The sequence below is a fragment of the Mustela nivalis genome (assembly GCF_964662115.1).
Source record: "Mustela nivalis genome assembly, chromosome: 13".
NCBI classification, from domain to species: domain Eukaryota; kingdom Metazoa; phylum Chordata; class Mammalia; order Carnivora; family Mustelidae; genus Mustela; species Mustela nivalis.
The window spans coordinates 69,911,616-69,938,524 of NC_139032.1; the positions used below are offsets into that span (position 1 = coordinate 69,911,616).

The 26,909-nt window shown below is 40.9% G+C and overlaps 1 long non-coding RNA gene across 2 annotated transcripts in view; it reads right to left on the reverse strand.

Annotated features, from left to right (window-relative positions):
* LOC309847098 overlaps positions 1-26,909 on the reverse strand; it is a 285,521-nt gene that overhangs the window by 91,973 nt on the left and 166,639 nt on the right. For both annotated transcript variants that reach the window (XR_014302304.1, XR_014302305.1), the window contains exons 2-3: positions 12,607-12,663; positions 3,921-3,985 (exon numbers count right to left, since the gene is read on the reverse strand). This is a non-coding gene — a long non-coding RNA (uncharacterized lncRNA). The remainder of the gene's footprint in view (positions 1-3,920; positions 3,986-12,606; positions 12,664-26,909) is intronic.

Genomic DNA, 26,909 nt, shown 5'->3' on the forward strand with positions numbered 1-26,909 from the left:
GTGAAACTTTGAGCAATATCTCCACTCCAGTGATTTCTTAATTAATTATATACAAATGCATGTACCCCTGGGGATAAAAATATATGTTTATAAAAAATAAAAAATTATATTAAAAAAAAAAAAAGAAACAAATGCATGTACCATAGTATGTACATGTATATGCACAAATATTATAGGAAATACAGTAACTAAATCATGGAGAAGGTAAAATAAACCTGAAACTAACACTAATTTAAAACAAACTTTATTATATTTCTTAATAATATATTTTTTTCTTTCCTTAATGTAGTAACTTTTATTGAGAGCAGAATGATTAATCCTGCTTCCAATGTCTCTGAAAATCTTGGTCCCACATCTTGCCTATAGCAATTTAAAGGTGCAATTCTGGGTCCATTTTTATTTCAAACTTGGTTTGCGTGACTAATAACTGATTAAGATCCTTCACAGAGATTAGACAAATTCAAAGCAGAGAAGTATGTCATTGGCTACACTGAATAATTATATCCCCTCCACCAATTATGTAATTGTTATTGTTGAAAAGTGGTAGTAAATTTCCACTTTCAATTGTTCTTGAAAAGGTATCAGTATGTGTTACATTTTTATGCTTTGACAAATGGGTTTAAAATCCTCTAAAACTTTTGAACAGGATAAAAATTCTATTTCAAGTTTTTAAAGTGTGTTGATATGAGAGATTATTTTTTATACATGTAACCTTTATATCAATTTCAGCAATGTATCAGATAGCAATGGAAACACCAGGAAACATTTCCAAACATCCGTTTTAAAAATGCTCTCTGTTACCTCATAATGTGGCCGATGCTGAATTCCTGCCAGGAAAAGGGAAAGTATTACCTAGCCTTTTTTTTTTTTTCACCCCCCAGTGGGGAGGAAGGGAAGATTGAGGGGAGAGAGTTGTTATTATTGTTCTCTTGGTTTGTGTTTGCATAATGGACATTACTTTTAACCTGCCCCCCCCTTTTTTGAGGAATCATTTTAAAGTTCTTATCGATTTTATGAATTACCTTAGATAAAAGTGAAAGAATATCCTTTAAATCTGTTTGAGTACGCTTAAACTCCAGTGAGTCAAGAAAAGTGAGCAAAATATGTAAAAGTGTCACCATCATTTACTCTGACCTCTAGAAATCATTCTCTTCTACCTCATACACTAGGAATACAGAGTGGGTCTGCCTTACATGTAAACCTGGGCAAAATACCAGTATCAGTGAGGATTAAATATTAGTAAAGCTTCATATCTTCTTGTTTTTAAATTTAAAAAATAATATTTTCTTCTGAGTTTCCAATGAATGATCTTGTACACCAGATGGGGTTTATGTATCCCACTTTGGAGAATAAAACTCTGATGAAATAAAAAGTGTGGAAGCACGATGGAAAGAAGATCATAGAAATGAGACCAAACATATCAACTGGGGCAATAAATGGTCAGAAATGAAAACCTAACAGGAAGCGTCACCTCTAAACCCAAAGTATTAAATTATTTTAAAAGATTAAACATGCAAAGACAGGGAAAAGCATACTTATGATTTAGCAAGTCCCAACAAAAAAGGCATTAGGACTCACAATACAAATTTCAGACAAAAGAGAATATGCAGGAGGTAGAATTAAGTAGGACAGGGAATATCTCTGCATACTGACAAAAAGCACTGAGATTTCCAAGAATAAAAATGGTTGTACATTAGAAATACCAGGCAAAATGTCAGAAACAGAACTATCAGAGACTAAAATACCACCCCAGCCTTGGCCGTTCAAGTAGATAAACACTATTCAAGGATATAGACAATATGAATAATAAGGTTAGCAAGTGAATATATACATAGTGATTTCAGGGGAAAGAGAGAATATGTCTTCATTCCAAGACCTTATGGAACATTTGCATCTATAGATCATATATTTAGCTGCAAAAATAAAGCCAAGATAAATTCCCCAAAGCAGAAATTATATAGGTCATGTTCTCAGAGCACGCTGCACTGCAATTTAGATGTAGAAATTAGTAACTTATATGGTCTCACTGGCTTTTTACCATAAGCCAGTCTCTCTAAACCTAAAGCTTTCCACAAAATATCATAGAAACTACTGTGATCTAGGAATATGTAAATTTATTATGCTCTAGGAATATTCCACTTCTGACTTTATGGAAAAAGGTAATTCAAAGATTAATCCACTTCAGAATTGAAAAAATACACGTATATTGTAAGAAACTCGGACAATCAATAAAAGTAAAAAGAAGAAGAGAGGAGGAGGAGGAGGGGGAGGAGGGGAAGGAGGGGGGAGGGGGAGGGGGAGAAGGAGGGGGAGGAGGAGTTCAATGGAGGACTGATGACTAACTCCTGGTACATTCTCCTCCTCCATTGAACTCTTTCTGTATTCGTTGATCTATTAATACTTAACCGCATTGCTTACATGTGTCCCAATTTGTTATCTGATGGTGTTAATTTTCTGTGGATTTTTGTCTATTGTTTGGTTGATTTAATTTTTAATATTTTTTATTGTTGGTTTGGTTGGTTTTGCTAAAATATTTTTAATGTTTATGTAGTCAAATCTATCCTTTTTTTCTCATTTCTGATTTTAATGTCATTTAAAAATGCCTTCCTTATCCTGAAATTATAGAAAGATTTTTTTTTAATATTTTGGGTTTAAATATACTTTTTAAACTTCAATCCATTTGAAATGTATTTTGGTGCAAGGCATGAGGCTGTGAGACACTAAAACATAATAGTTTGTAGCATGAACCCAGAGTCTAGACTGCTTGGGTTCCAGTGCCAGCTCTACTGACTGCTTGTATGATCTTGGATGAATTACTTAGCTTGTCTGTGTCTAATTTCCTCCTCTGTGAATAGTGATAATAATAGTATCTACTTATGGAATGCCTGTGAAAATTTAAAATGTTAATTGGTATAAAATATGTAGAGCTATGCCTGACACATAGGAGTAACTACCATACTTTCCAAATGACTAGCCAACGGTGCCAATCCATGCAGTAAATAATCTCTGCTCTTATTCCTAATTTGAAATCTCATTTCTATCTCTTAATATCTCTTACACTTTTCTAGATGAACTTAAAAATATCTCACCAAATTCTAAAAATAATTCCATTGGAATTTTAATTGGAAATGAGTTGAACTTGTGGATTGATTTAGTGGTAATTAACCTCTTTACATCAAAAAATTTTAATGACAAGTTGCTTCCATTTTCCAAAAATATACATTGCCTCCTTTTAACAGACAAAAGGCTCAAAAATGCTCAGGAGCTCACAGAGGAAACAGGTGCTTGAGTCAAGATTTATATCTGAATCTAAGTTGTCATCTAGATGAATGTGTAACTTAGTTATATGATTTATGATTAATTTAAATAAAAATACATTCAAATATAATTTTAGAGATTAATTTTTTTCTACCAACGTGTTCACATTTTCACATTTTCCTAGCCATTTTTTTTCTCATTCGTGGTGTGCATTCCAAAAGCACCACATAATCTTGGATGTCAATAAATTCTACAAGCAGTGGCAATGTTCTCTTCCACAGCATGACTGTAAGCAGAGAAATCTCATTAAATGCTGACATTTATTTCTTATTAGTAGACTTAGAGACAATACGCAAATGTGTATGAGTTTTTTCCTAGCTATATAAGGTATGTTTAGTAAAAGAATTTTTCAGTGTTGCAAGTTTTTTCACTGTTTGCTGCAAAGAGCTTTGACCATACACCATGTGCTAGCATTTATATAGGTCCTGGGGTAAAGAAATGACTAAGAAGACAGTCTTCTGCCTCAAGCACTGTAGAGTTAAGTGGTTAGATACATACAAATAGCTTAAATACATTTGGATATGATTATACTTCGGTTCTTAGAAATATGGACAAGACAGAGGGAAGACTCATAGAGCCTAAGAGAACTCTCTGGGGCTTACCTGTCTTTCCTGGGTCTTGATGGATGTGTAGGTGATTATCACTGGTTTATAGGAGAAAGGGAAATCTAGGAAGAGAGAAAACATGAAGAAAAGTTGTGAGGTCAGCAAAGCAGGTTATATTTAAGAAACTGCACATGATTTCATATGCTGACCATTCAGTATAGTTTCCACCCCCAAGAAGATATCTTAGAACTTCAGTATATGAAGACTTGATCAGACTCCTGTCACCCAATCAACCATTCCTTTTCTCAAGGTCATTTTTCATACCACCCATTACTTAAAGTCTTATCTCTCTTCTGACTGGATACTTCCCCTAATCTCTCCTTTTATACTTTGGAAACAGCCAAAGCAGCAAAATTCATAAACACCCTCCTCCTCCTCTTTTGTTGGGGGTGAAAATCTGACTTAAGTCTTACCCATTTGTACTCATCAATTGAAAAGTATGGTTTATGTTGTATGATATCAACACACCCCTCGTTAGAGTAACAGTCCCCTGTATTTTGTTTGAGAGCCTATACAATCCCCAGCTCCTAGTGTTTGGTGAAGCTGGAGGCAGTGGCCGGGTCTCTGCTTCATCTCTGTGAGATGGCAGGTTGACGAAAACATCTAGGTTTGGAGAGTGAAGTTAGGATCCAGTCCCAGCACGGCTATTTGTCCTGTGAGTGATCGCGGGGAGTCATTTGTCTTTCTGAGCTTCAGGTGCTTAACTAGAAAAGTAACTGCCATTGGATTTGCTAACTTGGGTCTCCAAGAGGAATAAAAACGAATTATGCACATGAAAAGGCCAGGTAAACTCCCAGCTTCTTGAGGATGTCTTAAAGCCCAAGGAAAATAAAATCCTAGGAGTGAAAAAACTGGATGATCTCCAGCTCAGTAAAAATTGCCAGCCTCTGTTTAGATTTGATTCTGTCACATTGGTAAATCAGTTTATGAAACGCAGCTGCAACACATACCACAGGGTATAAATCACAGTTCCTGGGCAGCAAATGTTCCTAAATGGTGTCCATGATGATTTTATAATTAGGAACAACATGTGTGGGAAGCAGAGACTAAGTACCTAACAGTTGCTCAAAAAACCTTTCGGGAATCCAGTCATCCAGGTCCTCCCTTCGTCTGGGTAGACAAGAGCAGGGGTGGAAGGATCCTTCACTGCAATGGTTTGTCCTCTGGCTATGCTGATGAGAGGCATCAGGGGGCATTTCTGTCTCTGTAGCCCTCCACCTCTCTCTCCCCTTTCCTGCTTCCTTTTGCTTCTCTTACGCCACTATCATGGCAACACCGTGGGCTTCATTCCCATACTTATTTTGGCAGGCTGGCCATGCTCGTTCCTCCAGTTTCATGCACTGAAGGTCCTAGCCAGAGCAATAAGGCAAGAAAAAGAAGGCAAAGTTCTACGGATTGCAAAAAGAAGTCCCATTTTATTTATAGAAACCATGATTGTTTATCTAAAGAATTTTAAGGATGCTATCAAACAATAACAACAACAACAACAACAAACAACTACTAGAACAAAGAAATGAATTTACTGTGGTGACCGGATATCAGACTGATATATAAAAATAATTATACTTAATTATTTTTCTTTCTTTAAAGATTTTATTCATTTAATTGACACAGAGAGAGAGCACAAGCAGGGGATGTGGCAGGCAGAGGGAGAGAGAGAGAAGCAGGCTCCCCGCAGAGCATCGGGAGCCCAATGTGGGGCTCAATCCCAGGACTCTGGGATCATGGTCTGAGCCTACAACAGATGCTTAACCGATGAGCCACCAAGGTACTCCTAAGTGATGATATTTCTATATAATGAGAACAAGCAAGTAGAAATTTACAAAAGCATCAAAAACAATATGCTCAGAATTAAATTTATTTTAGAAAGAAATTTGGGGGGTGTGAAAGATTCTATATTTTGATTTTGTAAGCAAGTATTTGTATTTGTTAAAATTTTTAAGCTCTATACTTAAAATCTGCACATTTTATTTTATGTAATTTTGCCTTTTAAAAATTTTTTTAAAAACAAGATTGCTGGATTTTTTTGGAAAGAAATCTCTAAGACAGTATACTGAGTAAAAGAAGCCAGATACACAATGTCACATCATGAATAACTATATTTGCATAAAATGTGCAGAAGAGTTAACTCTATAGTGACCAGGCAGACTCACGATTGCCCGGAGCTGGGGAAAGAAGAGAACAGGAGATTCTGCATAATGGGTACAGGGTTTTACATTGGAGTGATAAAAACATTTTGAAACTAGACAGAGGTGGTGATTATACAACATTGTAAATGTTACTAAAAGCCACTGATTTGTTCAGTCAACATGGTTAATACCATGTTATCTGAATTTCATCTCAATAAATCATTTAAAAACAAATATAAAAACCATGTTGGATTAGGATCACGAAGCAGACAATGTGCTTGAGACCTGGAGTTGGTGACTTGCCCGCTCTGAGCCTCAGAGCTTGGAACTACAGCCTCAGGGCCTTTTCAGGGTACCTGACCTAGTGTTCCAGAGGCTCTACATGCTTTTCCTCATTTGGCCATTTACAGATGAAGAGACCAGGCTCTGAGAAGTATGATAATTTGCATCTCATCTGTATTACAACAAATCTGGATTCTCTAGCTCCCATCTCCTGAAGTTCTAGTTTTTCCAGGGTCAGATCAGCAGACCCCCCACATCCCCCCAGCATCCTTCCAGGGCTAGGGAATGAAGTGGATTTCTGAGATCCATTAATTAGACATGGAAGCTCTAAAGGGGCCTTATAATAATCAACCAAATGCAGACACTCAAACCTCTGGCCTAATATCAAATACTTCATCCCAGGCTACAGACTTTATCACTGTGAAGTTCCAAGTACCTACCCTTTCTGGAAGTTAGAGCAAAGAGGGAATTCTTCAAGTGCTTTCCCTGTGATTACATGTGGATAAAAGCACTCTATACTAACTAGCACATTTCATTCTTTGGGCATCCTTTTATTTTCTATTGAGTGGCTTGTGTGCAAATTTGAGATCTTCCTTCCCAAGCTTCTGCAGTTTTCCAGTGTGCAGCTTACTTATTATTCCCCGTAATATCATAATAACAGGTTAAACTCAAGCTTGTGCAGGGTTAGTGCCAAGATGAGTTTTTGTTTTTTTTTTAATCGTGTCTGAATTACTTCATGAAATAATGTTCCTATCTGTCTCCAAGCTGCTGTCAAGGCTGCGGCCAAAGCTGTGCTAGGAACAGAGCAAAGCTGAGCCAGGGGTCCTCAGGGAAATAGCAGAGTAAAATTCAGCTCTGGGGAAAGCCCTCAGCAGACATTGTTTTATTTCATATTTTCCTCTAAATGGTATAGGTATTACCTTTGCAAAGTACATTTCCTAATCAGATTCTGATTCTACATGGATTAGAAGCCCCCAGACTATGTACCCCTGGCTTCGGTTGTGACAAAGATGAAATAAGAAGAAAACACCTCAAGAATCCTGATCCTTATTATAAAATTTTGTCGTTCGTTTATTTAGCAAACATTCTCTGAATGCCTGCTAAGTTACAAGCACTGGATATAAACATGTGTGGAAAACATTGTTGCTGCCCTTCAGAAAGTCACTCTCTAAGGGGAGTGGTAACCATAAGAACAGATTATTACGGTACAAAGGGATAGGAGGTATTATTGTTGAAAGGTGGATTAGTGATGCTTCGGAAGTCAGTGCTATATTATCTTTCTATTCTCATTTGTTTATTCATTCTTCATTCACTCAGCAAAGCCCTTACCAAGTAATCAGAGTATGCTGTGTTCTATTCATTACTCTGGGGTCCACAAAATGAATCGCATAGTCTCTTCTACACTAGTGTGGGGGAGACTGGACAACAACATGCAATAGAATGAATCTGGACCACTTTCCTATACCACACACAAAAATAAATAAGATGGGTTAAGGACCTCAATGTGAGACCTAAAACTATAAAAATTCTAGAAGAAAGCACAGGCAGTCATTTCTCTGATACTGGTCATGGCAACATTTTTCTAGATTATCTCCTGCAGCAAGGGAAACAAAAGCAAAAATAAATTATTAACACTCCATCCAAATAAAAAAATTTTTGTTCAGCAAAGGAAGTAACCAACAAAACCAAAAGACAACCTACTGAATGAGAGAGATATTTGTTTGTTTATTTTATTTTTAAATATTTTATTTATTTATTTGACAGACAGAAATCACAGGTAGGCAGAGAGGCAGGCTGAGAGAGAGGGGGAAGCAGGCTCCCTGCTCAGCAGAGAACCCGAGGCAGGGCTCAATCCCAGGACCCTGGGATCATGACCTGAGCTGAAGGCAGAGGCTTAACCCACTGAGCTACCTGGGAGAGATATTTGTAAATGATGGTTCATATCCAAAATATACAAAGAACCTATATAACTCAACACACACACACACACACACACACACACACACAAACCTTCAAATAATCTAATTAAAAAATGGGCAGAAGACCTAAACAGACATTTCTTCACAGAAGACATCCAGATGGCCAACAAACACATGAAAAGATGCTCAGCGTCACTCGTCTTTATATTACAGGTTTAAATGTTAAACCCTGTCATAAGCTGCGGTTATACATCATATTTGCTATTATCAATATTACTTTATGTTGACTATCTCTACGTATGACACTTAGTTGTCATTTCATTACTTAAAAATAAAATTAATATTTTTTAAATTCTTTAACTTCAGGAGAACTTTTCATTTTACCTGAGTAGGATAAAAATGGCCATGTTGAAGCAATGAAGTCAAAATATTTTGTTCTCCATAGGACAGCTTCTTGTATTTACGCATCTATATAAGCACTGAGCACAGTACATTGAGATTCATGTCTGCCTCCCGTAGGAAAACACAAACTCCTTAAGGGCGGAAATTAAATATTATTCACCTCTAGGAGGTCAACGCCTTGCCCAGCCTGCCCCAGATGGTGTTGAGTGACTGTTGGTTGTTTATAGACTCGTACGGTTTTTTAACATTATTATTATTACATCTTTGTATCCTCTTCTGTATGTATGACTTTCCAGGTGTTTCATCTAATGAGTAACCAGCTTAGTGTTATCAATATTTATAGATTTGGGGAGTCCTGAAGCACAGCCCTTGTATCCAGCTACTTTGATTATCTCTGTTCCTACTCTTGTCACCATTCATGCTCAGTTCTCCACAACCCTTCCTAAACCCTGGCCATTGAGTAAAAATATTCAAAGTCTCATACACCAGTCCTCCGGCCTTTGATCTATCATTCCTGGCATGAGATTCCAGTCAGCCAGGATCTGCAACAGGAGCTGAGGGGAAATGGGTTAAAGAGGAGGCAGGAAAAGGGCGCCAGGGAGGAAGCGAGGGGAGAAATGCTGTGCTAGTCTGCGTGCATCAGTCTGTTTATTGAAAGCTCCCTAGAGGCCGTGAACTCATTTGTTTTACTCACTACTATAGGTCCAGCTTCTAGAACACTGCCTTACACATAGTAAATGCTCATTAAACATTTTTAGTGGATTGGAGAGACCTGATAAAGGACACTTGGACTTACCAAGAATCTACTGTTTGATAGGTTCAGTGCTAATGACTTTGACCCACGATTTTGACCCAAAATACCACTTCAAATGTAATCCTCAAACCACCTTTGTGAGGTAGGTCATCTTACCCCTGTTTTCAGAGAAGGATGCTGAGCCCTCAACTACCACATACAAGCTGTTGGTAACATTTCATGGATTAGTCATCATGGAGTAAAAGACTTGTCAGAGCGAAAGGGAGGTCAGCAATAATCTAAGCCAATAGCCTCATTTCACTGGTGGAGGACATGACACCCAGATTGCTGAAGTGACTTTGTCAGGGTCTCACAGGGGTTAGGGTGGGAGGCTGAACCTGAACTCAGATCCCTCACCTCAGTTGAGGACCTCCCTGTTCTGCTCTAATGCCTCTTAATGTTCCTATCACAGCCACGTGTCCAGGACTGCCACATGTCCAGGCATACCGTGTTCAACCCCAAAGAGAGCTAATTGTAAGTGTTCTTTGACTCATCTTCCTCAATCACCCACCATGTCACCTTCCGACTGTCACCAACTCCATGAATTTTATTTGTCTTGCAGGGTGGCCCTGAGTGTGGCTCTTGACCCCTTAAGCCCCAGCCTTGCTTATGGACCTAAAAACCATGGAACTTCTCTCCTTGGCAGGGGAAATTTTACCAAAGAACAGAACGTGCTCTTTTTCTTATTCTAACGTGAGTCCATTGTTCATCAGATATATTTTTCTTTCTATGAAGTATAACCGAACAGTTTATGACAGGGTTTAACATTTAAACCTGTAATATAAAGATCTCTCTTTGTCTCTGTACCCTGATGGTTTGTCAAATAAGGCTAACACAGATCGCCAAAAGCATGCCTATGTTATTAGAGATTTCCTCAGGTTAGCTCTTTGCACCCATGCATGTTGCAGATGGCAGAATTAACAAGAGGAATGGGGATCAGGAAGCAACGGAAGGGGAAATGCAAATTGGAACTTGTAATTCTGAGGGGCACCAGCTGTGCTCTAGATGGCCACATTCTGGGTTCCAGAGGCTGGCTTCACACACTGTCTACCTCATTTCTGGGCACTCCCCCACTTTGTGTCTCAAGGAAACACTTGCTTACTGCCCTCACTTAGATGCTTCTAAGAAAATGAGATATTTGTCATTCAGAAGTATATGATTTGTCTTTAGGATGTGTAACATGAGCTAGGTGTTTCACCAAGCAAACGACCCAGCAAGTAGGTGCAACAGATGCCGGTTCATGGTGAATTCACACCCACATCATCTCTCAAGTAGACTGTTGCCAAGAGTCTCTTGACCAGTTTCTCTGCTTCCTGCTGCCCCCAAAACATCACCTCAAAGTGCTTTCTAAAATGCAAATCACATCACGTCATTCCCCACCCCTTGCTGATAATCCTTGAATGTTACAGAAAGAAGTACCAAACTGATCAGCGTGGTGAAACCTGGCCCCAGTCTACCAGCTGGATGTTCTCCATCTGACACCACATTGTCTCTCCTTCCACAATACCTGACTCATTTCTCAAGGAGACAGACTTTTGCTTCACAAGGATTACGCTTGTGCCTTTTCTCAAGATCTCTTAGACTTCAAGACGCAGTGCAGAAGTTCCATCCCCTGGGAAGCATCAAGACCTTTCCAGGAAGAACTAGTCATGTCTTTCTTTCACTAGAATGCTGATCCCACTGAAACCTAGTTATCTGATTCCTTATTCCTCTACTCCAGTGGACTGTGAGCTCTTCAAAGCAGGAGACTCTGTCTTCTATCTATGTATCATGCCAGTAATTAGCAGAGTACCTGCAAAAGAGTAGGAGTCAAAAAAAAAATACTCATCAAGTGGACATTTACTGTGTTCAAAGCGCTGGGCTAAGTGCCACAAGGAGTGCAAAGATGGTTCTTCAAAGTCTATCCTTAAGAAACCTGCTCTTCAGGGGGCGCCTGGGTGTCTCTATCAGTTAAGCATCTGACTCTTGATTTCAACTCAGGCCATCATCTCAGGGTTCTGAGATCCAAGCCTGGAGGCGGGCTCCGAGCTCAGCTGTTTCTTTCCCTGTCCCTCTGCCCCACCCCCTGTTCGAGCTCTCTCTCCTTCTCTCTCTCTCCAAAATAAATAAACCTTCAAAAAAAAAAAAAAAAAGAAAAAAGAAAAGAAATCTGCTCTTCATTAGAACAGCTACTACCCACATTAACTTGTAGACAATGTGCGCGAATACCTTTTGGTGACAAATTTCGACGGCACCTGCCAGAATTCAGCTATACCTACGGTGATTGCCTCTTTCACCTGATCATTCTTCAGGATCCGTTGAGAACTTTTACTATTCTGATTGCCCTCTCTCATATACTCATGAGGCAAAGCACTATGTGTGTTCCAACCCACACAAAGTCACATTTTGATTCTGCTTGATTTTTCTCTGGACCACTTTTCTGAAACAGTATATATTTGCAGTTGAAACAAAATTGAATGTACACATTGATCAAAATCTGACATAACATCTGAGATGGGTTGATGGTGCATCTGGGTGACAAGACATGCCAAATGAGCAATGCTGACCTATTCAAGTAGCTATCACATATGTAGAGTTTTAACCTACGATACATCCTGCAGACACTATAAACAAGATGTGAAAGGTCTAAAATATAGAGAAAAAACAAAGAGGAGGCTCAAGGAAGGCTGAACAGAAAAGGGAATGTCTGAATCTAATGCAAAAATGGAACTTACTTTTAAACCCTGTAAATAATTTAGAAATTTTATCTGAGTCAATTTTTGGCATTTCAGTAAGAAAGGTAACTATCACAGACATTTTCAGCCAGAGCAATCTGGTGACGGAAGGCATGCAAAACAAAAGGAAAGTCAACCCAAAGATACAATCAAATAGCATGTGAGGGAATCTTTTGAGCGGTCCAGGACTGGCCACAAGCTTTTACCTTAGAGTTGCACTCTGTGCTTGGTAAGATAAAAATCACAAGACTGATCCCAATGGAGGGCGACAGCCACGAACAATAAAAATGTTTTGGGGGCAGAAAACATTTCCTCTCCTAAACCCATCACCCCAGTCTAACTATGAGGGAAACTTCAGACAAATGAGGGGAACTCTACCTAACTGTAGTACTCCTCAAAACTGTCTGATGAAAAACCATGAAAGTCTGAGAAATTATCACATACCAGAGGAGGCAGAAGAGACACGACAATGAAATGTGACATGGGATCCTGGATCGGATCCTGGAACAGAAAAAGGATATTAGGGAAAACCTAGTGAAATCATATGCAAAATGACTTGTGAAAATAAACATGGCATTTATAATAACACAGAAATCAATGGTAAGTAGTGAGGTACCAGTGCTGGTTTCTCAGTTGTGACAAGTGTACCACAGTGACATCAATGATCAGGGAAACTGCACGAGGAGTACATGAAATTTTCTGTGCCATTTTCATAACTTTTCTATAAATTTAAGGCTATTCTAATTTTTAAAATAAGTTTATTAAAAAACAAATTGCTGCCAGCCTTTTGAAACCAGCTCAGTGGTATAATCATCTTCCAACAGAAAGATCTGCAAGGGAGATAAACCTTAATGGGCTAGCAGAAAATCACAAGCTCAAATCCCTCTTAGAACCTTAGCAGTCGAATGACCTTAAAAACTCCATGATCCTCCATTTTCCACCATATAAAACAGAATTAACAATATTTGTCCTGCCTACCTCCTTCTAAATAAAGAGGGAAAGGAGAAAGAAGTACATTTTAAGTGCCAAGTCTGTGCCAGGCTGACAACTTGCATATCTATATCTTTAATCTTTACAACAAGAGCATACCCTATAAAGCCCATTTTGAAGACTCAAAAGTTCAAAGAGACTACGTAACTTGCCTAAGATCATATTAGTAAGAGGTATTAAAGCTGGACTCTGAACACGGGGTCTCTGTTCCCTAAGTTGTTCCCCACTGTCTTCCTTTTTCCAGGTTGCCTTCCGTGAAGATGTTTTCTAAACCACCACACAGTTCTGTGTCCTTGCCTGAACAAAGCTTCCAACACAAATGTCTCAGAGCTAACTGAGTGCCCAAGCACAAATGCTGGAAAGGGTCTTTCACCATTTGCTAATACTGAATAAAGAGCTCCCCAATGGGGCAAGGAATACTTGAGCAGCCTTCCAAGGCACCATGAGCCTGTGCCTCCTATGAGCTCTCAGGTTCCTCTTCTTGATCTTTGGGGCTGCCCTGGGGAATGCGCAGCCTGCCTTTTGGCAGCTTCACAGACTCCTTCTTTCTCCTGCAGAGTGCTTCATATCAGGGGTGTCCAGGGCTGGAGCCTGAACGGCATATTGGTAATGTGATGCGATAATAGTGTATCGAATTCAAATTGCCACTTCTGCCAAACAGAATTTAATTAAGCACAAAAGTGGGTTACTGCAATGAAATGCACATGTGTTCTTTAAAGTCATGCGTGCCTTTGGGTATTTGGAAAATACCCTAAATGCATGTTATTACAGGAATCTTGTTATCAGCCAGAATGAAGGCTTTCGTTCCTAGGTATATGTTTTGAAATATGCGAGCATCTTGGAACCTCAGTGTTAATGTGTCAGTTTATCTGCATGAGATAAGCTATATTTTGTGCCCAGGCCAAGACATAATCTTCCCCCTCACTAATCAAGATACAATGGACTTTTCTAGTTTAAAGTTTCAGCTTTGCTTGCAAATCCAGACCAAGTTCTCAAAATTCCAGGCAACTAAGTGAGCTGCTCTTATTATTTTCACATTTATTTTTTTAAAGATTTTATTTATTTATTTGTCAGAGAGATAGAGAGAGTATAGAGAGGTAGAGTGGCAGGTAGAGGCAGAGGGAGAATCAGACTCCCTGCAGAGCAAGGAGCCCGATGTGGGACTCGATCCCAGGATACTGGAATCATGACCTGATCCAAAGGCAGCCACTTAACCAACTGGGCCACCCAGGCATCCCTATATTCACATTTAAAAAGGGCATTAAAACAGACACACAGACCAGTAGAACAGAGGAGAGAGCCCAGATATGGACCCTTAACTCTATGGTCAAATAATCTTCGACAAAGTAGGAAAAAATATACAGTGGAAAAAAAGACAGTCTCTTCAATAAGTGGTGCTAGGAAAATTGGGCAGCTATGTATAGAAGAATGAAACTCAGCCATTCTCTTACAACATATGCAAAGATAAACTCGAAATGGATAAAAGACCTCACTGTGAGGCAGGAATCCATCAAAATCCTGGAGAACATAGGCAGTAACCTCTTCAACAACGGCCACAGAAAGTTCTTTCAAGACATGTCCCCAAAGGCAAAGGAAATAAAAGCAAAAATGAACATTTGGGACTTCATCAAGATCAAAAAGTTTCTGCACAGCAAAGGAAACAGTCAACAAAACAAAAGGCAACCCATGGAATGGGAGAAGATATTCACAAATGACACTACAGACAAAGGGCTGATATCCAAGATCTATAAAGAATTCCTCAAACTCAACACATACAAAACAAATAATCACGCCAAAAAATGGGCAGAAGACATGAACAGACACTTCTGCAAAGAAGACATACAAATGGCTAACAGACACATGGAAAAATATTCATCATCGTTAGTCATCAGGGAAATTCAAATCAAAACCACATTGAGATACTACCTTACACCAGTTAGAATGGCCAAAATTAACAAGACAGTAAACAACAAGTGTTGGAGAGGATTTGGAAAAAGGGGAACCCTCTTACACTGTTGGTGGAAATGCAAGTTGGGGCAGCCACTTTGGAAAACAGTGTGGAGATTCCTTAAGAAATTAAAAATAAGAGCTTCCCTATGACCCCGCAATTGCACTACCGGTATTAACCCCAAAGATACAAGATGTAGTGAAAAGAAGGGCCACCTGTACCCCAGTGTTCATAGCAGCAATGGCCACAGTTGCCAAACTGTGGAAAGAACCAAGATACCCTTCAAAAGACAAATGGATAAAGAAGATAAGGTCCATATATACAATGGAGTCTTATGCCTCCATTAGAAAAGATGAATACCCAACTTTTGTATCAACATGGAAAGGACTGGAAGAGATTATGCTGAGTGAAATAAGTCAAGCAGAGAGACTCAATTATCATATGGTTTCACTTACTTGTGGAGCATAAGGAATAACACGAAGGACACTGGGAGATGCAGAAGAGAAGTAAGTTGGGGGAAATACAAGAGGGAGACAAACCATGAGAGACTGTGGACTCTGAGAAACAAACTGAGGGTTTTGGAGGGGAGAGGGTGGGGGGCTGGGTGAGCCTGGTGGTGGGTATTAAGGAGGGCACATATTGCATGGAGCACTGGGTGTGGTGCATAAACAATGACTTTTGGAACACTGAAAAAAAATCAAATTAAATTGTTTAAAGTTTAAAAATTTTTTGAAAAAAGGGCATTAACAAAAAAAGGGGCGGGGGGGGGCGTTAACTGCCTCTGAACACAAGCATTTGCTATCATGGGTTCCTAAAAAATCATGAATCGTCTAATCCAGAGGGCTACTAGAGGTCATCTAAGTCAATCTCTTCCTTTTATAAATGAGGAAACTAAGGCCCAGAAGGGTAACGAGCCCAGGATGGCACAACAAATCAATGGCAGAGCTCAGGCTCCAGACTGGAGACACACAGTTCACAAAGACTTTCAGTTAGAGACCAGATGTCCCATTAGATTACTCTGTATGTGACAGAGTCTCTTTTAAAAGTCGTGTAGCCAGTGGAAGATGAATCCCAGGAATCCAACAGGGAGGAAATAGGAAATGTATCCCAGGTGAGAAAATTATTTATTTAAAATGAACCAACACATCAAATTCTCCAAAAATATCAGGGAGGTAAAAGACAAAGGATGAGGAACTGTTTCTGATGAGAGGAAACTAGAGACGTGACAGTGAAATGTACTACCCGATACACTTGTACTAACGGAGACAATGCTGGAAGGAACATTCTGGTGTCCACTGATAATCCAAATATAGACCATACACTAGACAAACATACTGTGTCACTATTCAACTTACTGAGGTTGATCACTGCACTGTGCTCATAGAGGAGAATATCTTTCTTCCTAGGAAATGGACAGTGAAGTATTTAAGGATAAATGAACAAGACATGCAACTTACTCTTAATTTGTTCATAAAAAACTTAAAGTTTATATAGACAGATAAAACAAATAGGGCAAAATAGACAGATAAAACAAATAGGGCAAAATGTGAGTGATAGATGTACCTGGGTGTAGGCTATAGGAGTGTTCTCTGCTCTATTTTGGTTAAGTTGGAAATTCTTCCAAATAAAAAGAAAAAAAAATATTAAGCTATGCAAGTGATGACCACCAGTACCACAAAATTATAGCCACTCTCTGTTCAAAAGCAAAAGAGAGCATTTTAAGAACATCCACAAAAATACAGTCATGACATCCTTCATGCATATTTACTACAAAACCCAAATCCCGATAATGAAAGCAATGAGCGGGGTCACCTCAGAAGGCCCCCCAGCTTGGTGTCTGTATCTTGATGTGGGGCTGGCACTAGCCCTTCTAGGAATGCTGCCATCCACCGGTTTTGCTGTGATCTTTTGTCATGAAAAGAAATGTCCTATTATCCTAAAATTTGCAATGAGAAAATTAATACCTATCAAACACAGCAAAATCATTAACTTACACCTTTTTTCCCTGAAAAAGGCAAAAAAGCAAAAGGTTTCATTTCTGGATATGAACACGAACATGGTCAGTCCCTTCAGGCCATGTTAAGGGTCCTGGCTCTGATGAAGAAAGACAAGAACCATTTCCCTGGTGGCTCGAACAATGGGCTTCATGACAGAGCTACAGTGATGGAGGCCTTACTGACCCTGGCCCAGAATAGCAATGCTTGCCCATTCCTCTGAAAAGCAAGACCTCTCCTCTGAGTTTGCCATCCAACTCTGAACAGTGCCTATCCATTGCCTGCCCCATGAGTCCATGCCGATACTGCCTATCCACACAAGCTATGTGGCTGTGGAGTGCCCCGAGAATAAAAGCAAATTCTGGCCACCACTCCACATCCTTGGATCCTTGAAGAACCTACTAATTGGTGTTTTCTGTTAACAACGGGGCAACTTCACTAAGTCATTCACAGATAAATTCGTAGCAGCAGATCTCGCCCAGCATGTTTGGAGATCCTGGCTGGTGCTTTGTTCTGGAGAGGGAACGAACAGAAGGAACTGAGTCCTGCCCTCGAGGAGTTTGTAATCACGTTGAAATCACAGAGCATAAGGCAACCACAGGCAGCCACCAGGACAAGTGCCAGAGAGCCCAGGATCCTCTTTGCACAAGAAAGGATGGTTCTATGCAGGGACCCTGGCACAGAAGGCCCTGCTTAACAATGTTTCTATGGTGCGGATTGGCCACCACTGATTAGCAATCCAATGTGCTGTCTTCTCTCTTGTCATCTGGCCTTTGTACCTACTGTTCCTTCTATTTAAACATTATCATCTTTTGGGGTGACTGGGTGGCTCAGTGGGTTAAAGCCCCTGCCTTCAGCTCAGGTCATGATCCCAGGGTCCTGGGATCGAGACCCGGCATCTGGCTCTCTGCTCAGCACAGAGCCTGCTTCCTCCTCTCTCTCTGCCTGCCTCTCTGCCTCCTTGTGATCTCTGTCTGTCAAATAAATAAATAAAATCTTTAAAAAAAATAAATAAACATTATCTTTCACTCCATCCATGCTGCCCAACATCCCACCTCCCCACCCCCAGCCCATCTCCCTTTCGTTGGTTAACTCGTACCTCTGGCTTGGATATCATCAGCCTTGGAAAGTTTCCCTGAACCCTTTCCTCCTGACCTGGGCTAAAGGTCTTTCCCGTGTTCTTCCATGGGACCATACACTGAGCCATTAGATCCCTTATCACATAGCGTAGCAAGGTGGTTATAAGTAAAGGAGCCTCTGAAGCCAGACGGCTTGGGTGCAGATGCTGGGTCCATCACTTACAGGCTTTCAGGCCTAGATCAGGTGAGTCAAGTGCACAAGCGCCCTGTAACTCTTATGGTGCATCATCTCATTGGAGTTCAATTCCCTATGAAGGGTGTTGCCCTCATTTTACAGACAAGGAAACCAGGTTTCAGAGAGGTTATGTAAGTCACCGGATGTAACATACCTGGGAAGCAGGGATTCAAAGCCAAGTCTTGGAGGATGTTAAAGACAACAGTATTAAGCACCAACCCAAACTTTCTCAATCAAGTTCTGCTATTGTCTGGGAGGAACCTGCATAGAATGAGTCGGGAGCAGGCAGAAGTCCCAAGAGATTTTGAACTGAGACTCCACCCCTGGAACTGTTTTCCAGGAAGGGAAACTCCAAGTGAGAATTCTAAGAAACTGTTTGAGAGCTGTTAGTTTTAATGTCCCATTTAGTGACCCCCAGTCCAATTTTTTCCACTTGTATTTTCATTTTCATTAGTAGCAGAGAGAGAGAGAGAGAGATGAATCACCCCAACAGACGACTCTGATCCCCCAAGGAGCCTGGGCTAGTTTACCATTTCCCAGAGAACAGAAATGACAGGAGTTCCACAGAAATCCACAGCATTTATAGTTGAAGGAAAAGGTGGTAAAGCACAGAGCTTAAAACCACGGGTTCTGAGTTTTCTCTCCTTGTTCTCTTCGGAGGGTATGTGCTTTGGTGAGTGCTGTGAAGTGTGTAAACCTGGTGATTCACAGACCTGTACCCCTGGGGATAAAAATATATGTTTATAAAAAATAAAAAGTTAAAAAAAAAAAAAGAAAGTATTTGAAAAGGTGAGAAAAATAAAGTATTTTCCCCCAGCACAAATGAAAAAAAAAAAAAAAAAACCACGGGTTCTGGAATCGGAGAGAACCCAGCTGCTTCCTCGCTGTGTGACCTTGGGAAAGAAAACAGGAATCCGAGTGTTCTCCAACCAGAGTCGAGCTGCATGGTTTCAAGTCAAGTGGGGGTGTCAGCCAGATAATCAAAACCGGCAAAAGACAGGACCACGAAGATGAAGAGATAGTGTGTGTGAAGACAGTGTGCCTGTCCCTGCGGGAACACCTCTAAGTGGCGGGGGAAGAACCCCACTCCTGCTCATCAAGACGCATCCACCGCTATTTCCAGCTGACCCAGTTCCTTCGCCGGTAGACATGTTGCTGTGACCTCATCTCAGCTGTTTGTTTAGAGGTTTTCCAGGGCTAGATGTTGACCGTGAGGTTAAATGATCCTTTAAAAATCAGGTCCAGATGCCCCAACTTGCGCAGCAAGTTTTGAGTGTTGTAGGCATCTCTAGTTAAACGCTAGGGTCTCCTTTCCAGAGACTTTCTTCCACCAGTAATGTATGGGCAGAGAGCTACAGTTGAATCATATTCATTTTTCTATACTTTGAGAATGATCCCTGTCACTCGCCGCAGGAAGAAAGAAAGGAAAAGGAAATGCAAAGGCCTTCCTTGGTGTGACACATCATCTCATTTTCTGAACGGTGCTTCGTAGGTCTTACAGGCTCAGCAAACTGCCTGGTCCACCATTAGTAACGGTCATGAGAGAGGCTGCAGAGGGAAGGTATCAAAGGCAGAGCTTTGGGAATGGAGTCACATGGTAGGTTGGGGGCAAGGGGCGAGTAACATTGGGCAGAAGGTCGTTGAGATCTACTGGGAGGCCCCTGGCAGGCAGGATCCAGTCCTCAAGTCTCTGCTTGATCGTAGTGGCATTGGCTAGGCTCGTGCTTGTGATGGGAGCCTCTAGAAAGCTGGTATATTCTGCTGGGCCTGTGTTGGCACCTTTAGTAAAAATACCAGCTGATACTCTCGGCTTGGGTGGGTAGGATGGGGCAGTAGAGAAACACTGAGGCTGACACCCCTTCCAACAGCATCGCCTCAGCAAATGATTAATTATTAACTAATGATTACTTAAAACGAATAACACAAAAAAGTTTATTTCTTCCCAACTGCCCCTATTTTAGGGCATGGAAGCATTTTTTGGATTTTTACTTTCAATTGTGATATTGAAACATTTCTTTGGTATGAAAGATATTTTAGATTATTAGGTAACTAGCCAGCATCCCGGGTGTCGCTGGCACCACTCTTTTTCTGTCATTAAATTCCTAAGTACTTGCTCAAATTTATTGTCAGTTTTACACACAGAATTGCACCCAAAGTCCCAGTTTAATCAAGGCCTGAAGTCTGAAGTATCTGTCAAGTGAGACTTGACCAGGGCTCTCTGAGATGATTTGTCTTCTCTATCCCCAGCCTAGCCCCCTCTGGGCTCTGACTGCCTACTTCTCTGAGTTGCCACATGAGGACTTTTCCAAGGGAAGGCCATGGACGCCACATGGCCGACATTTTGAGTCAGAGCTACCCAGATAGAGTTTTGAATTTGACAACTATTTATCCAGTCATTTTCATAGGACCCATTTCGAGGGGAAAAAAGAGCCCAGAAAATTGATTTTGTTCACACAGATGATATTAGGTGACTAAAGTTATAGCTTTCGTCCCCCTCACTGTAAATTGTGGGGACACACTATGGTCCTCAGGAATACAGGGAATTTGGAGTCCCAGGACTATTTATATTTTTCGTGCAAAAGCAATGACAATGCTAAAGGACATTTTAAAGAAGAAAAATCATTCCTAATCCCAACACTTCATCAAAAAAAATTTATTTTTACTATATCCCCATTCCTATCTTCAGTTTACATAATTGCAATCACAGAACACATAAATTTTTATAATCTGCTGTTCTGCTTCACCCTCAACTGCAAATATTTTCCATGTTGATATAAAATTGTTATGTTTTTATTTCATTTTTTGGTACAAAATCTGCAATTTTTCTGGCTGCAGCGTTCATCAAATACCATAACTTACTCAGTCCTCTAGTAATTTGGACATTTGATTTGTTCCCGATTCTATGTTATTTCAAAAAAAAAAAAAAAAAGGCTGCAGTAACATGTGAGTATAGTTTTTCCTTAAAATAAATATCCTGAATTGAGATTTGTGAGATAAAGGTAAGGACATTTTTTGGCTTTTGACCGAAACCAGCAATCCGCAGCTCCGGATGAGTCCTTGGTGAAAAGCTTTGCCAGCTCTCCGCTCATCAGTCTAAGATATGACTTCTCTGAGCTCCTAAGGTCCTGTTGGCTCTGTTTCCAGCCTTGTACTCCCTGCCCCAGTGCAGGCAAGGGAAGGGTGCTGACCAGCATCATAAGATTTGACCAAGCCAATCCCAGTCAACTTCACACTTCATTACTTTCTCTCCACTCTCCTTTCTTTCTAAAGAAATGCCATTCCTTATAATGAATGGGGTGCATATGAACCTCGGTTGTTTGGGGTGCTCTTTTTAAAATCCACAGCTATGGCAACCTAGCAAGTTATCTGAACACTAGGGATGTGACTGACATGCCCATGGAGCCAATGCTACCCCACACACATCGCATGGGGCGTGGTGAGGAGCAAAGAAGATAAAATATGAGAACGCACTTTCTAGAGAGCACAGAAACAGGCAGAAAGTTTAATTAGTATGCAGCACCCTTAAATTTATCTTTACATGTGTCATATAATAGAAAATTTATATATTTCATCTTGGTTGCTGCTTCCTGACACAGAGTCCCTAAAACACTAGGAATTTCTTGAGGATAAAACAGATAGAAGTGTCTTTTCTTATTATAACAAGCTACTTTATTTTTATTTATTCTTTTTTAAAAAAGATTTTATTTATTTATTTGACAGACAGCAATCACAAGTAGGCAACGCAGCAGGCAGATTGCTGAGCAGAGAGCCCGAAATGGAGCTCAATCCCAGGACCCTGAGATCATGACCTGATCTGAAGGCAGTGGTCTTAACCCACTGAGCCACCCAGGTTCCCCTCTTTTTTTTTTTTAAAGAGAGACAGTGAGTACACACGAGCCATGGGGTGGGGGCAGAGGAAGAGGGGGAGAGAGAGAGAGAATCTTAAGGAGGCAAAATCTTAAGGAGGCTCCATGCCCTGCATGGAGGATAAAACAGCCCCTGCCGTGGGGCTCGATCTCACAACTCTGAGATCATGACTTGAGCCAAAATCAAAAGCGGGAGACTTAACCCACTGAGTCACCCAGGTGCCCCTATAACAAGGTACTTTAGATGAAACCTGAGGTTATGCTAATGAGGTGATTCTCTAGAGGCCCCCAGATATCTTCAGGATGGAGGATGGTCCCTGGAAAGACTAAGCCATGATTAGCAGATTGGAACTCTCAGCCCAACCTCACCTACCAGGAGGGAAGAGGGGGTGGGAGACTGAGTTTAGTCACCAGGGGCCAGTGACTGCATCAATCATGCCTACGTAATGAAGCTTCTATAAAACCCACTGAAAGATAGGTTCAGAGAACTTGGGTTGGGGAGCACATCAGGGTGCAGGGAGGGGTTTGGGGAGCACATTGGGGTGCAGGGAGGGGGGATGGCAGGGAATGTCTGCACCTCTTCACACACCTTACTCCGCACATCTCTACCATTTGACTGTGCCTGAGTTGTATCCTTTATACTAATTCAGTAACAATAAGTAAAGTGCTTTCCTGGGGTTCTGTGACTCATTCCAGCACACCACGGAAACTGAAGGAGGGTGGTAGGCACCCACCTCATTTTCAATTGTCTTCAGAAGTAGGGACACTCTTGGGGGACCGAGCCCTTTAACCTGTGGGATCCAATGCTAACTCCAGGTACATAGTGCCTGAACAGAACTGAACCGCTGAACAACCAATTGTGTCAGCAGAATTGCAGAATTGGTGCTGGAAAAGACACCCCATATTTGGTGTCAGGGGGCAGACAACCTCTAAATGTGACTCATTTGGGGATCTTGCAAAAACACAAAAACTCTGATCAACGAGAGTGCTCATGGTGTAGTCCATGAGGTTCCCCCGGGAGCTGGTAAGAAATGCAGAATCCCAGACTCTATCCCAGACCCACTTAACCAGAATCTGCATTTTAACAAGATCCCGAGGTAAGTCACATGTGCCAGAAAGTTCGAGAAGAACTGATCGGAGCCTCCGTTCTCTTGTTCCTAAATGCTCCGTACCTGGCATACAGCACACACTCAGTGAGTAGAAGCTGCTACAGACATGGCTCCAGGTTCAGAGTTCAGAGTAAAAAGAACATTCATTATTCCTGAACCAAGCAGCTGTCAGTGGGCTCAGGCTTGTAAACAGGTACAGAGGATGGGCGCTGCAGTTTCAGCAAAGGGGGAGAGAGGGTCACTGCAAAGGTACCTGTGTGGCTCGTGTGGAGAAGGGATGCTAGAGGGCAGAACAAAAAGCAGATCCTTAGGAGCAATCTCAGGAGCCTGGGAGGTGAAATGAGCCTTGTGCCTGAACACCGGCGACATCAGCTCATATCTTGAGTCTCCAGGAGTCACAGCTGGTCGGAGACTGGCTTGGGCCTCATGTGCTTCCCCCTCAACACCAAGATGCTGACTGGTGGCAGGGTACACTCTGGCACCTTCCAACCTTCCTCAGCTGCTGTTCAGGACTTCCAGAAGCAACAGTCTCATAATGACCTCCCTTTATTTTCATTCCAATGATTTTCAAAGAAAAATGCTTTTCCAGAGGTAAACTTAGACAATAAATGGTGACTCCAACTGCAGTCTAAGGCTTTGGCCTGACTTCCTGTATGTACCACTGGGCATGCAGCTCCATCCCCAGGCTCAGGCCCCGCCCCCCAGAATCAGGGCCAAAAATAGGAAACATTAAATACCCTCTGGCCACTCCAAACCTTGACTTTGAGCCCACTGTGATGTTAGAGTCAGACGAACATGGTTTTAGTGCTGGTTTTGCCTGTTCTTACCACATTGTCCTGTGAAAAGTTACCTCACCTCTTTATAACTTAGTTTATCTCACCTAGTAAAATGAAGACAACAATAGCTATCTCATAGAACCATTGTGAGATTTAATGGGAAAACATAATTATAGTAGCTAACAGGGTATAAAGGGGGCCAGGCTCTCTGCACAGCTCCCTACATGGATTTATTCATTCACTCATTGATGCATTTTTATTGACTACCTATCATATACATGGCACTGTTTTCTGGAATCTAGACTAATAATATTATTGAACACTTACTATGTGCCATGCACATTTCTAAACAAGTTATTTCTTTTGATTTTTCCAGATTTGTTAAGCTGTAATTGTTATAAAAACACACAAAAAACTGCACATAAATAATGCCTAAAATTGGGTGAGCTTGGACATATGTGTACACTCACATTATCACTACAACAATCCAGGGGGTAAACTCCAAAAGTTTCCTTGTGTTTGTTGTATAACAAGTTATTTTACAACAGTTCACATTTCTAAGCAGATTGAATCTTCACAGTACTCCTCTGACTCTCCTTAATCCTCACAATAACCCAATGAAGGCGTAATATGTATTACTTTCCTCATTTTTACAAATAGGGAAACTGAGGCATTAAGGGTAAATAACTCACCTCAAGTCACACAGCTAGGAAATAGGAGACTCTAGAAATCATACTCCAAACTATTCAGGTATACCGTGTGATGTATGAGGTTGAACTATATGAAATCAGCAATATTTCACCATCATTGATTCATACAAATAGTAATTTTATATGCTTTTACCAATACCTTCTTAAGGGGATTTGGAGATTTAAGGGGATTTGGAGAGTGAAGCAGACTTCGATAAAAGGTCTCTTGTGTTCTCTTCTTTTGTTTTGTTTTGCTTTGCTTTTTTCAATAGAACAGCCCTTTTGCCATATTTCCCAGACCCAATCTTAACTTTGTGCCTCAGGTCCAGTATCAGGCCTCTGTCTTCTCTCTTGTGCCTGAACTGGGTCCTGAGGGGTAGGCTTCTATCTCACTTTAACCTGTTAGACCTCTTGACTTGTCCCCCAGGAACTGGCATCCTTAGGACCTTGCATTAATACTAATACACAGTAATGTGACCATGAAGATAGTGAATGTTCACTCTATAGCAGGCCTTCTTCTAAGAGCTATTTATGCACTTAATTCTCACAACAATCCTACTAGCTAAATATCATATTGCTCCCTTTTTATAGATAAAGAAAGCAAGGTATGGAGAAGTTAGATGATTTGGCCACATTTGCTCCCTTCAAATAGTTCTCCCTGTCTAGCTGCATTTCCAGATATCACTTGACCTGGATTCTCATCCTGTATCACTCTGACCATCCACTGATCTGGACCTCCATATCTCTAGGCTTTAACTGCTCCAGGGCTCTCTTTGCATTTTTACCTTTTTCTTTCCATATCTCATTCTCCTGGCCAATGTGGCATCCCTGAGAACCATCCCTGGCTCCTGCCTCACCTCACTTGGCCAATCTAGGGCACATCCCAGATTCCTCATCGAACCAAACCCTGAGCCAAACCCAACCCAGACGTAAAACCTGCCTAGTCTTGTCCTGAATAATTCTTCAGGACTTAGGGTCTTTGCAGCTTTCACAGAGTAAAGCTAAATTTAATGTGTCCAAAAGGCTTCAGGGAATAAAAGAGGTAGACCAACTTCTAAAAACAATTCAACAGTCCAGATGTACTCTAAACAACTAACGATATGATATATCCCTGGAGGAAACTATTTTTAATTCTTCCATCCATCCTTCCACTCAAAAGAAATTTACCTTGCATCTGTTCCATACTAGCCCCAAAATGGGGACACTGAGATGAAGAATAAAACATAGTAACTACCCCTTGGAATTCCCAGTCTGGTGTGGAGAGGTAGATCTGTGAACAAAGCATTCCTACCTAGTGTATTAGTTTTAAGTGCTTCAAAAGAAGGGGACACAAGGTACCTACAGGCCCAAGAGAGAAAATAAACCACCTGGTGGTTCACCAAGGAAAACTTTCCTAGGATCTAAGCCTTAAAGATGAGAAGGGGCTACATACCTACTCTCAGGCAGGAAAGGGAGAAAAGCATTTAGGCATTAGAGAAGGACAGTCCACATAGAGGAAACAGCATGAGCAAGGATTAAGAAGTATGTGGGAACTAAAGTAATGTAGGTAATAACATAGTGAAACTAAAGCCTAGAGGCAGAGAAGGGAAAAAGGAGAAGCCGTCAACAGCTAGGTCATGGTGGACTTTGTGCCACCATGCTTCTGGCTGAGGGACCTAAGGATGATAGAGAGTTTTCTCTAACAGGGCAGTTAAATCACCAGATCCAGGTTTGGGAATGCCATGGCAGCAGCATGGAAGATGAATGAGTAGCAACGACTTTGAAAGTCATTGGAATAGTTCAGGCAGGAGGTTAGGGCACAAGAAGAGCCTCAACTGTGGCTCTGGCTGTGAGATGGAGGGGAAGGAACAGAGAAGAGTACTCTAGGGGACAGAATCCACTGGTATCCATACCAGTGGGAGGAGTATGAGTGAAAGGAGGAATTTGGGTAGACTCTTTTTGCCTAAGAGTACCTCTATATTTAAGTGGGGATAATTTGATAAATTAATTATAGTCACTGGAATTGAAAATCAATCATTAGCCACTGAGCAGCCTTCTTATTTAGCTGTAGATAGACTCCTA